Here is a 13,225-nt window from a genome sequence, read left to right as displayed (position 1 = left end):
AGGACCAAGCATCCTCCTGACGTGTGTGCTTTGAATTGCTTTGAAAAGTGCCAGTAACTGCAGCCTGTTAAAAGCAGTTTTGATAGCAGAGCACTGCTTTTACAGGTCTTTCTCAGGTGCTAAACCATTTGTGTAGGGTTGGAGCGATCCAGCTGACGGGCACAGACTGCGGGAACCTCCTTGTACCTGCTGCCTGGTGAATGAGTCTCAATAAGGAAGGTGGCTTTTTTTAATTGCAGTTGCTGACTAGTGTGTGTTCATCAGTTTCTACACAGTGTGTGCTCCTTCTGGAATTTATTCACAATATTAATGAAAAAATGGATAACCCAAACAAAGCATGGACACCAAGACGGGAGAGGTAACCCATGTGCTTAGGTGTGTAAGAAGGAGAAGAATGGTTGGAGTTCGGGGCAGTAATTTAAGAACAGAAAGACCTAGACAAAAAGCAAGAAGAACGTAGGAAGATCTGGGAAGACCTGTAAGGAAACTTATAGGCTTCCTCTAAGCTTTCTGCATTACTTGGCTTTGTGTTTTACATCAGATGAGTTAGTCCCAGCTCCTCAGCACTCGGTGGGGGTTTTGGTACCTAAAGAACATGGAGAGTGTGGGTCTGCAGGTCTCTCTTTCCTCCCCAGCCACAGAAGGACACTGGTGGGAGCAGGGGGCCAGGCTGGTGTCAGGACAGCCCAACTCCCCGTCCCAGGGCACATCGGTGGCAGCGGCCGAGTCCGTGGGTTTCCTGATATGGGAAAGCAATTGTGACCTCCCTATTGTGACGGCTTTGACAATCACTTGTCAAAGATACAGAGATATCATGTTAAGTGCTGTTATAAGAACCACAATACTTACTTGTCAAAGCAGTATATTAAGCCTGATATGCCTTGCTTACCCCTTAAATTCTTGATTGACCCAATTAAACCTAGTTAGTCATGTTGGAGGGCAGACAAAAACATGGGAGTCTTACAGAATTGAAGTATACCCTCTAACATCTTGCCAGCTTAAATACAATCAGAATAATACATGTTTTCTGCAAAGAATTTAAGTATGGAATCCATTTGAAGTCTTGGCAGAGTACTGTGTCCAGCAGCACGGCCATTACCGTGATTCCATTCAGCTTAATATATGCAAACCAGACAGTTTCAGCAAATTGCAGCAATAAAACTTTTCTTCCAGCAGCCAAGTTAATCATTTGACTCTTCATTGGAGTGACTCTGTGTTTCCATGACAATTGGATGGGTTTATGATTGACACACATACAATTAAAATCTGCCCTTTGAAGCTGTGAATCGCAGGGACCCAGTGAAAGCTCAGTCCTGTTCTTAAAGAACTTTTCATGAAAAGACTGTGAGATTGGGACTTCCACCAGCACAGGGATTACAGTTTGTAGGTCTCAACACCAGTGAACACAGCAGAGTAATAATTAGGATTTATTGTGGCCTTTGCCTTAGATTTTGATCCCACCTAAATGTGAACTTTTATTGTCTTACCGATTTAAACCTCCCTGGGTTTGGTGGTTTCTTTTAGTTAACGTCTAGAGTGAAATTATGTAGTTCTTGGGCAATCTAATTTCCCGTTGCCTTCCTGTAGAGCTGTACGTGGTTAACAGCTGGAGAGGCTGTTAGGGCTTTTAATAATAAGGTTATGCATATACCAACTCTAAGAAAATATATGCAGTGGCTTTACCAAAATTTGTACAAATTTATGGACATTTTTGTGGACAATTAAATTTTATTTAATAACATAAAATTCACTTTATGTTATTAAAACTCTGGTACTATCAATCAAAGTATGTTAATAGCAGGGTTTCAGAGGAGAGGATATTTGCTTCTGCACTTTCTTTTGGTATCTGGGTGGTCTCTGGCCCCAAGGACAACCCCATCTCCCTTTCTGAGGGACCAGAAGAGTGAGACTTAGCTGGGGCCTGGAGGGAACAGCAGCTTGTTTTATTTTATGGTGGAAGTGTATTAGCATTATATGAGCAGCTTAATGTATAGAAGCTTTGCACATTATTTTTTTTCAGCCAACTCTGGGTGATTACATTTTTTTGACATCAAGTAAAATATTATTTGTTCATTCATTAAAATTATTCTAGCAAGTCACAGACAAGTATTTTTTTGTACAATTTGGCAAGGCTGCCGTGCTGTCCCTGTATCTGATGCTGTATTTATGGGATCCATTTCATTCCTGTAGATTTTGAGGTCTGAGAAGCACCTACAGCCTGTGACTGGAAATCAAAATATCTTGCTGGTTCCCAAGGTACTTGTATGAAGTTCGGTTGTGTTCTTTTCCCTAATAAATAACCAGTCCAGCTGAGGTTTTTTTGAGGCCAATATTTTTGGCCTCATCAGTCCATTGCTGCATTTTCACAGAATCACCGAATGCTATGGGGTTGGAAGGGACCTCTGGAGATCATCTAGTCCAACTGCCCTACCAAAGCAGGTCCACCCAGAGCAGGTTGCACAGGAACATATCCAAGCGGGTTTTGAATGTCTCCCACCTGGATATGTTCGTGTTGGATGCTGCAGAAAGCAGAGATGTCACTGAATCGTTCAGGAGGAATCAGATAATGAGAGAGGAGAAACCCAGCATCTGCCCACGATGGGCAGCCCCAGCCCTGGTGTCACCGCCGTGGCTGCAGTTCCTTATCTGCTTACTTTAATAGGCACGCGCTCAGATTAAAACAACAGATGTGCAGCCGAATTCCATCTCTTAAATCTGAAGATTATAAATATTTAAGATGCAAATAAGACCCGTGTGGCAGAGTTATTGCTTCTGCATGTTTCACGGTGAGGCCTGTTCATCAGCTTTATCACCCTCGGTGCTGGTTAGGGGGGGACACTCCAGCCTGGCAAAACTAAAATTCCACCTGCCGGCTTTTTTCCTGCGTTGTGGTTTCCCAGGTGGCCCGATGCCCTGTTCCTTGCCAGTGTCCCCACGCTCGTCCCACTCACACGTTCAGTTGGTGTCAGCAGGTTTCATTGCTGGGCTCTCCAGGGTGTGCTGCACCCTCCGGTACCACCAGTACGTAGTTGGTTAATTTGTCCTTTCCATGGCATCTTTGGTCCCCTGTTTGTGTCTCCAGGGGTAACAAACGCAGTGGTTGGGACCTCCTGAGGTCAGGCTGTCACTGAACTAGATGAACCAGTTCACTGTCATTGCCAGATCTCTAGGGATCTGAGTCTGCAGGTTTTATAAAACAGGCAACTACTGAAAGAAATCTACGGTGATTTAACCTAGGTTAAAAAAATGATCTGGAATTATATTTACAATCATGAACCTAAAGCTTTGTCTCCACCATGACTCTCTCGCCAGCAGCTGCTGTTTTTCCCCTTGTCCCCTGTTGCTGGGGTCCATGTCCGGCTCTGGTGGCCCCTGCACCATGGTTGGTAGCCGCTGCCCCATGGTTGGTAGCCGCTGCCCCATGGTTGGTAGCCGCTGCCCCACGCACGGTGATCCAGCCACTCTCCCCGGCCCAGCAGGAGCCCAGTGGAAATGCCACGGGACTGCTTTCTTCTTCTTCTTTAAAGATTACATTTTATTATAAATTTTTGGAAGATCACCTTTGCCTCCCATTTAAAATGAATAAATTTATCCTGTTTCTGTGATACATCTGAGGTGACTTTGGTTACCCCATGAAGAGCTGTCATGTTCAATTGGGGTATCCTGAGTATACTGGAAAACAAAATGAGGTAATTCATCAGCTAAATTAAATGAAACCCCATATTAGCATATAATATAACAAAATTCCTTTTCAGAATTTGCATCACAGCTGATCAAGTGCTGCGTTTTAATTTAATTGGGTGCGATAAATTCTTATGTGTATTAGGCTGTAAAATTCTAAATTACATTTTTTATAAAAGGTGTTCGGCCACAATTTTATTGCTACGTGAATTCTGGACTCTGCTGTTGGCAAAGCCCGGCTTCTTGCATAGACCCGTCCTACATCTCTGCACCCGCCTGGTGTTGGTCTGTGTGTTCCTGCTTGGGTTTCCAGCCCTAGATCCCTGTGTTTGGAAGGAGAAGTATTCGGGAAGTGGTACTAACAGCCGTCAGCAGGCTCTCGATAGGAAGATTATTATGCATTAACTTTAAAGAGTTAGAAATGTATAATTCATGGCTATTTGGTGGATTTTGCAAATCTCCCAGTTGTGTACAGTTGCTAATCTGTATGACATGATGGAAAACAAATCTCGGAAATACTGTCATTTGGGTTTGTGGCAATCAAGAAACTGCAGTTTTAATGCAACTTCTCTGTCTGATGTTGAGGAGAAAATCCTAGTCCTATATTAAAAACATTAAACTGTCTGGGCTTCTTATAAATATTAATTTACCAAACACACAAACGTCTGTGACATTACCTTCAGTAGAGGGATTAGCTTTAATTTTACTTGCTTGTATCATGGCACATCAAAGTGAATCACTGCACGTTGGCTTTTGTAGTTCTATATTTCGTAAATTTTCCTTTAATATGCCACGTCTTTATCGATAAACACAGTAAGGTAGCCGAGGAAATAGGTGCATCTGCTTTGCCGAAGTTAGTTCAGGCCTCGTTTCCTTAATGACTGATTGACGTCAGTGTAATGACCTGGGCGATGGTTTATTGGGGCGGTTGTGCGTTTTCAGTCCGGATGTTTTAAAAATCCACCATTCTTATCTGCGACGTGTCTGCGTACTGATGCACGGGCTCTTCGCTGCTTTTGGAATATTTATATAAAATATATTGGCAGTAGCTGCCGTTGCCCAGGGCACCCGTGTGGGAAGGGGATGGAGCTCCCCGGGCGTTTTGCCACCACCTCTGCCCGAGCGTCGCCCGCCCCTGTGTCCCCTGTGTCCCCTGCCTTAGTCCTCGCTTCATGTTAACACACTGATTTACATCATAATTAAGAACGAGTAGGAGTCTATAAGGGAACTCGACGCTCATAAGTAACACAAAAGTAATGCTGTTTTAAATAAATTTCTGCAGATAATTGAGTGTAACCATCAGGCTATCAAACAGCTTGCAGTCCCCCTCTTTTGATGGCAGGCCTTACAGTGAGCGTTCAGCGCTGCTCCTGTTGGTGTGCTGGGGGGGCTGTGTTTGTGTCACACCGTTAATTGGAGAGACCTCCCTTCCCATGACTGCTTCGTATGTTCTGATGCAGGTTGTGACAGTGTGTACCCACAGATGAGCTGTGTAATGTGGGTACCTCATGTTTGCCATCTGATATCTCGTATAAAAGCAGAACTGTGTTGTCGGTCAGAATATCCCACGTTTCTCTGTGAAATAAAATAGCAGTTTAGCAAATAAAGATACGAAGTGAAGGAAGAAGGGGAAAAAATTCCGCCTCCTTGTCTCGTGGTTAAGAAAAGTAAATCACAGCAGATGCAAAGAATACTCTTCAGCTCTACCTGTGCTCCTGGTGATTTATCTGGGACAAAGCTCCTGCTGAGGGACACCTACAATCGGGGGGTTTGAGCTTCTTGCAGTCAACACGGACACGACATGGACAGACAGATGTAACTCGGGACCAGGAGAGCTCTTTTCCACTGGCGTGACTCTTGTTGACTGCAGTTGTGTTGTCCGCGATATGCTGCTGTAAGCAAGAATCAGGAGTCCATTAAGGCTGATTTTGGGCTGTAGCAGTGAATCTGCAGGTAATTCTTCTGCCACCAAATAAATTATATCGTCCACATTCTTTAGTAGTTATTTAGTGTCAGAAATGCCAGAGAGAAGCTCATTTGAGTGATGGAAGGAGCCCCAGATACAGGCTTTCCATTCATGCCCTTGGCACAATCTTGCAGCTCATGCTCATAGTAGTACTGCAGCTGAATTGAGAAGGAATCTGCTTGTCTGTCCACACCGTTTTACTGAATCTCTCACTTATTTTGGACTTGACTGCTTGCCTCACACTTGGCAGTTTTAATTGCACCTATTCCTGTGCGCAGGCGCGGAACCCGCGTGGTGCCACGGAAGGAGTTTCATTAGTGGGTGTGGGTTAATGCTGGCTCCGTGGCACTAACGAGCAGGTGAGCGCCCTGTGGACCTAAGTCCAAGCAAGTCCGTGGAATGTGGTGGATTTCCCTCTGCCTTACCCTCCCAAAGGTTGCTCCTCACACAACTGACTGCGCAGGAGGCATTTTCGAGCTCTGGGTGCGTGTTCAGAAGCTCTTTGAGTAAGGGCCCAAGAAGGTACTTGTGATGGAGCAGCATCAGAATGTGTCCCTAAGCTTTCCTGTAGCCCAACAAGCTGCTTACATTCTCATCACGTTAGAAAGAAGTTTAATAACTAATTATGTTCACTGGAGTGGGAGAAGAGCGAGGTGGTGGTTGGGATGCAATTGTGGAACTCACTGAATGGTGAGAAATTGTTTGCTGAGAAATGCTCTACTTTCCCATGATTTTTGCAGTGTCAGTGTCTTGATGTTCTGTTAAGTTCCTTACTCTGAAAATATTTATCTTAATTAGTTATTATAGCTAGAGACGAATTGTGTAATTTCATTTTTTATTAGTTGCTTGTTGGCGAGCAAACATAAAACCGTTCAGAACCTCTAAGAGTGTGACTGGGGTAATTAGTGACAAGCGAGAGATAACAAGCGACTTGAAAAGGCGTTACAGGTTTTTCTCTACTTCTCTCATCTGAGAGCTGTAACAGAGTTGATTAAAACCAGAGATAAGAGCCTATCGCTGGAATGAAGCAGCATTTTGGTGATGAAGTACAGGTGGTGAGTTACTTCCCCTCTCCCAGATGGCACATTCTGGACCCCGCCACTCACGGGACAAGGGGGCACAGAGCCCGTCCTGCCAGAGGGGGTGCCCACGGGGGCTTGAATTGCTGTCCCTGCTCCTCCTCGCCCTCCTCTTCCTCAGGGTGGGTGGTTGTGTTGGCGACACGTCCTCCCCAAGACCTGCCTTCATCATCTCGTCTTGTCTTATCGCTAAACTTTCTGGTTGCACAAGGTATTGAATGTTTTCATGAAACGTTCTGCTTAAAGAATAAAATGAAACAATTAAACTTGTATTGGAAAGACAAGTAGTTTTCTCTTGATAATCAACACTGAATTTTGGACTATACAAATGTCTTTATCGCTAGAAGAAGACCAGTAATAGCACGGGTGTTTCTTTCCTGAAGTACCTCGTGATATTTTTATATATATATATATATATATCTTGTGAAATAGGAAAATGCTGTTTCTTCCCAGATCATATGATAAAAAAATGTTAAATATTCCACAGCCATACATGAAGGCTATAGTGGATGTGGGGCTTGCCCAGGGTGTCCCAGTTCAAGACAAACGCCTTGGGCTGCTTGTCTTCTTGGCTCTCAATCAACTTTGAAAAAAACATAAACAAAAAAACAGGTGGAAAAGGAGGAAGGAAAAATCAAAGCATTTTTTAAGTAGTTTTTTTGTGCTCCAGGTGACACTAAACGTAAATCATGAATTATTTCTGGCTTAAAAATGGAGAATATTTTAATGAAATTAGCCTACTTAGAGGAGGTACTCATTTTCTTGTTATGAGAGAAAAGCTAAAAGAAATTAGGCTTCAAAGAAACCCTCATCTTCCATCAGAGATGTATAATTTGGGTTTAGCACCTGTGTGGTTGCCGTGAGTGTGAAGGGTTGAGGTGTTTTTGCTCACTGAGCGCTGGATTTCCTTGGCCTCACCATACCGTGTCGCAGACTGGCCGTGGAGGGGTGGTGGCACCTCTGGTGTACGGGGCAACTTCAGCCTGAGTGGAGCCCGTCTGCAGGAATCACCCACTCAAAACGCTCTCGGTCTCAGAAAGAGAGGAGGAGGCTGGGAATGCGAGACACGGGATCCTCGTTATCTATATGAGAAATTTCTAGGGTAAAAAAAATGCTGTAATGGGGACAGTACCTGAAGCTCAGACAGAAAATGAGATGTTGAAAACTGTTGGGTTGTCTGGTGAGTTCCAAAGGGGAACGTCTTCCTGCCCGAACTTCTCTGATTTCCTGCTGCTGGAAGAACAAAGGTCAGAGGGGATGAGGTGTACTTCTGTAGCCACAGCTGACAGTTTTAGAGTCACTGGATGGTATTTAGACCTGGGTGACGGAAAATGCTGTGGTGTGGGCTTTCGAAGGAAACGGTTTTAGCTTTTAAATCTATGAATCAATGGGGAATTAAATATATATATAGGATTAAATTCTAAGTTCGGAAATGTTTGCCATATGCACACATGGGTGGCACTGGGACAGAAATCAGGAGGAGGTTACCCAAACGAGCTCCTCCTATGGACTTGACTTTCTGTGCTCCGTTCTGTGGGATTTGCTTGGGGTTTCAGGTGATGGGGCAGTAGATGTCGGATGGAACACTGTTTTGCAGACCAGCGTGACTCAGGAAGGCAAGGGGAGCCATGGGGAGATACAACTAATAGATTCCCACTGTGTTATGTAAATGCTATCAAATTATTTTAAAATAATCCCCTCTTCCTTCTTCCCCCAGATGGAATAAAAATGTCTTTTTTGTTTTGTTTCTTTGTTTCTCTGACAGAGTTATCATCAAACCAAGGGAGAATTTCGATCTTGAAGCCACTCCGAGAAAGGGACACTATAAAAGGTACTGTGTTTCTGCAGCTTCTCACCAAGGCTCTTGAGTATTTTGCTGCTTTGTCATTGTGTATGTTCTTAAATCATTGTCCTTTTATTCTTTCAAATTATCTTTACATCTCTCAGATGTTGCATGCTATTGAAGGCCTCTTGAAATTTGTTTTGAAATAGTGGTAGAATGGTTGAGGGGCAGAAAGAAGGGAATACCTGTGATAAATCCTAAACCTGTGGAACTAAGACGGAAACCTGCGTAATTCTGTGCTGTGTTGAGAGCTGAGGTGGTGGCGAGGGCCAAACTGGAGGCTTAGCTGAGGAAAACAGGGACGACCATTTTCTTTCTTGTGATTGACACCATCTCTGATCCACGTCTCCCTTCTTCTACCATGGAAACTCTCGTTGAGTTTCCTTCTGCCCCTGACAGGGCAGGGAATGGCCCTTCCTACATTCACAGCAGGTGGACTCAAAGCCTTCCCTTCCTGTCCCGTCCCCAGCTTTGCCTGGTCTCCCCAGAGGTTGTTCCGGATCAAAGGCTGTGGTCGTGTCCCACATCCCACCTCTCTGCGGTGATCTCATACTCTGGAGATGAGTCTTCCTCACTCCGTTCCCTTCCTCCCTCCCTCTCAGCCTTTCTTGAGATGAGCAGCCCACTCCTCTGCTGGCTTCCAGGAGGACCACGAGCATTTTCAGCTGCTGCGAACTCACTTCGGCACTTTGCTGTGTCTGTGTTAAATCTGGGGGTTGGTGGTGAATAATGGCATCAGATATGGAAGTTCTGTTGTTTGTTTTCCCGAAATATTACTCCCTTCTGTGTACTGCTTTATTTTTCTCAGTGTAGGTGGATTATAATTTTAACCAAGCATTCTTCAAAAAATAATCCTCTGAATAACAAGTATCGTGTTACTGATTTTTATAAAGTTCTTTCCATTTTCATTTGGTTATTTTTAAACATTGTCCCTTTTATATATGTCATATATCCACTGAAAGTGTGTGTGTGTGTGTATATATCCACTGAAAGTGTACATATCCCCTTTAAAGTTTCAAAGCTGTTTGTTGGAAGGATTCTCAGCAGAGTTTACATTGTACTTACTGTCTGAATTGTTTGCTCCTTACCTGTGTTACTCATAGAGCCTTAATGAAATGAGTTGAAAGTGTTTATTTTAGCTGAAATACATTCCGATTTATACAGTGCAGAATTTGCATTTTGAAATAATAGAGGGAATTTGTTTTAAACATTTGAAGTGGTTACACAGTTAAAGCAAAATTATTATTTTTCTCACTCGGCACAGCAGAATGGTCATTAAAAGGGGATGTTTGAATGGAAAGTTGGTTCTTGGAGCAAATCTTCAGTGATCTGGAAGAAATATTTCTGCTTTCAAATAACTGTAATTAGGCACTAGTGATAAGTGCATTCCTGGAAAGAAGAAATATTGATGGGCGATACAAGCTACAAAAAGCATTAAGATTTAGTTAAAGACATAAAAGCAGGCAGCCTCGGAAGGGATGAGCTCAGTGTCTGACCATAGCTACCTGGAGGAAAATGACCTGTCCAGAAGACAATTGATGGTGGCCCTGTGAATCCAATACTTTCCCCAATTCCGATTGATTTTCATGTCTGAGCCAACCTCCGCACAGAAGATGGAGTTTCCCCCTGGTGGTTTGTCCAGCTGAACTGGAGGCTCATGCTGAGGTGAAATTCAGAGCAGGTTTTATGGGCAGGAGCGAGGGACAGGGACCAGGGCAGCCCTGGAGGCTCTGGCTCTGGAGCTGAACCTCTGCTTTCAGGCTCTGCTCTTCCAGCTGACGTTTTCCTGAAGGAGAAGTTCAGCCTGAAGGAAGATCCACCCAGGAAAACTGCAGCCCAAATCTTTAAATATTGATGGAGCTACAAGCCAATGAATAAAAAGCTCTTACAGTAAAGATGTGGATCTTAGTTGTGAAAATTGCTACTTGCAGTGATGTAATAAATACAATTCTTGATAAATGTATGAATGTAACATTTCACAGACGAAGCGTAACGCTGCCTTTCTGCTTCATGCAAGTGAAGATCTAAACGAGTAAAGAATGCTCGAGTCTGGACTAATCAATGGGGTTATGACGGCGTCTTGATTTTCCCAGTGACAGGAGCGAGACGGGTCCTGGCCATGATTCTCTGCAGGCTTTTCTGGCTGCCAGTGTAACCCAAGGGAAGCCAATACCCTTGGTTAATGCAACAGAAGATGCTTCTGGGTCATAACGACTCCTGCTGTGAGGACTGAGCGGTGTCTCTCCCGGAGAAGAGCTGGGGTCCATTGGCAGCCCCCGAGACACGGTTCCTGCCCTCAAACAGCAGCCGCGCTCTGGAGCGGGAGGTCTCCACAGTGTCACAGACTGTCCCCTCGGCAGTGTCAGAGGGATGCCACGTGCCCAAATCCATCACAGGGAATGATGAGTCCCTCCGAGACTGTTATTAAAATGGATCTGGATTTCCTGCCTTTATATGTTTATGCATGAACCGGGTGATTATTCAAGACATCAGATGAGCTAAATGCTTTTCTTTTGCTCAGATATTGTTTATTAGTTCTCAAATGCATGTTTGCCTTGTAATACTAAAAGGCTGTGGCGTTAATCAGCACAAACTTGGATCACATCCTGAACTTCCAAGGGTGAAATGAACTTGGATTGCATTTGGAATTTGCAGATGCTGAACAGTGAAGGGGCTCTCGCTGCCCACTTTGAACCTGCAGAACTGCGGAAAGGAGATCTCTAGCCTGGTCTGATGGAGTAGGTTTACTTTAGTGCCTTGGCTTCCAAATTTAGCACGGTGGAAAAAATTACTTGATTTAGAATGAGACAGATGTTACTGGAGAGAATTAGAGCTCGTGGGGCTCGTTCTGGTTCTTCCCTTCTTTTGTGTTGCTTTAATCTCCTCTTCATTGATACCGTCCCTGGTTTAAAGCAACGTGAGGTCGAAATCTGGTTGTTCTTAATGAGAGCGGTTGAAATACGGGAGAGTGATGTGGTAGGGGTGGTTGGTAAGCAGCTAATAAAATTCATTTGATTTAGTACCTTCAAGAATTAAACATGAATATTGACATTTTTTCTTTCCTGTTTACACTGATCTTTTCAGCTCCTGGTGGAGCAATAGAGCAGCCACACAATCCACGCGGTCTGACTGGGAGATTTGAATAAGACACACGTTTAGGAAAGCAGACAATGGGGTTTGTTTGCTTTTTTTCTCCTGAAAGGAGTAAGAAAACCATAGGGAAGATGCTTGCTCTGAATACTTCAGAACCGTGAGGGTTTTTCCCTAGCAATGCCAGTTTATTTATTGGCGCATAAAATGCTATGGGAGATATTAAGTATTTGATTCAAATGGGTTAAAAGATCTATTTCATTTTGATGCATTTATTTGCATTAATCTTAAAAGTAGTAATTGGAAATGCCCTCATAAACCCTGAGATTGGAGCCCTAGAATTAAAAACCATTCGTTATTACCCAGGAATGTAGCGATGCGGTTTTATTAGCCTTTCTTCTGCTGTAATCTACGGATCTCATTTAGCTGCACAGAGCCCTGTTCTTCTGGAACATAAAAGGAAGGAAATCTCTCAATAGCCTGAAATCAAATTATCTCTCTGTGTTAATCTACATGTAAAACACCCGAACCCACTTCTTTAAAGGAAAATAGTTTCACTGATAAGCAAAGCTAGACTCTGTGCAGTGGGTACAAGAATTAAGTGGATTTTTTTTTTTTTTTTTGTCTGCAGAGTACTATTTATAGCATCAATTAACTCCTCGTGGTCGGGATAAGTCATTTGACACATCTGTTGCTGAGCTTAAACACTCGCTGTTCGGTGGGGTCACGGTTGGATTGTTTCCCTCTCCTCTCAAACTGTGCAGTGAAATGACGATTTCCCAACTAATGGCCATTAGTTTAAATACTCCATCAGCGGGCACCGTCCCCGCAGCCTTCGGAGGAGCTGGAGCGGGCAGTTGGGCTCCCTCCGCACCGCTCGCCTGAGCTTCCCTGCTTGCCATTCCCTTACTATCTGTTAGAAGATGGCACAGCAGTATCTTTTATGAAAGAATTATTATGACCATTTGCAGGATTTTCCAGCCTTCGGTTACTCCATTTTGCCAGTGATAAACTGGTCTGGCCATGGAAACTGCTGCCTCCCCACTGCCTCTCCTCTCCCTGCCTCTTGTGAACTGGAGGTTTAACGCCTGGAAATACAGGGCTGTTCTCAGCTGTAGCCACACACACACACACAATTTCAGACTGTGTAACTCTCAGTAGCTTTTCTCTTAAAATGGAAGCCCTTTTACCAACCTCAAAACATCTAGAGGCCAAGAGAAATGAGGATACTTGGATATTGGCAGGGCATTGGAACTAGATGATCTTCAAGGTCCCGTCCAACCCAACCCTTTCTATGATCCTGTGTAGTGACATCTTTTAAGTATTCTGCGGAAGTAATTGCATCGGGTTATGAGAGTTTGTTCATGTGATTGGCTTGTTTGTGGCCAAACTGGATTGTGTATTAATGAAGCCAAGCTTTAAAATACTCGGGGAAGAAGTGGGGAATGTGGTTATGAACTGTGCTGCTCTTGATCTTTAGCTTTTTCTCATTGAAATAGCCCTGTTCTAAGAACAGAGGTACTGATTTTTGGTGGCTCTGCGTGCAAGGCGGCCTCCGCGGTGAGG

This window comes from Numenius arquata, chromosome 16 (assembly GCF_964106895.1).
Source record: "Numenius arquata chromosome 16, bNumArq3.hap1.1, whole genome shotgun sequence".
Taxonomy (NCBI): domain Eukaryota; kingdom Metazoa; phylum Chordata; class Aves; order Charadriiformes; family Scolopacidae; genus Numenius; species Numenius arquata.
The sequence above is the reverse complement of the archived record's forward strand: the minus strand, read 5'-3'. Positions refer to the sequence as shown.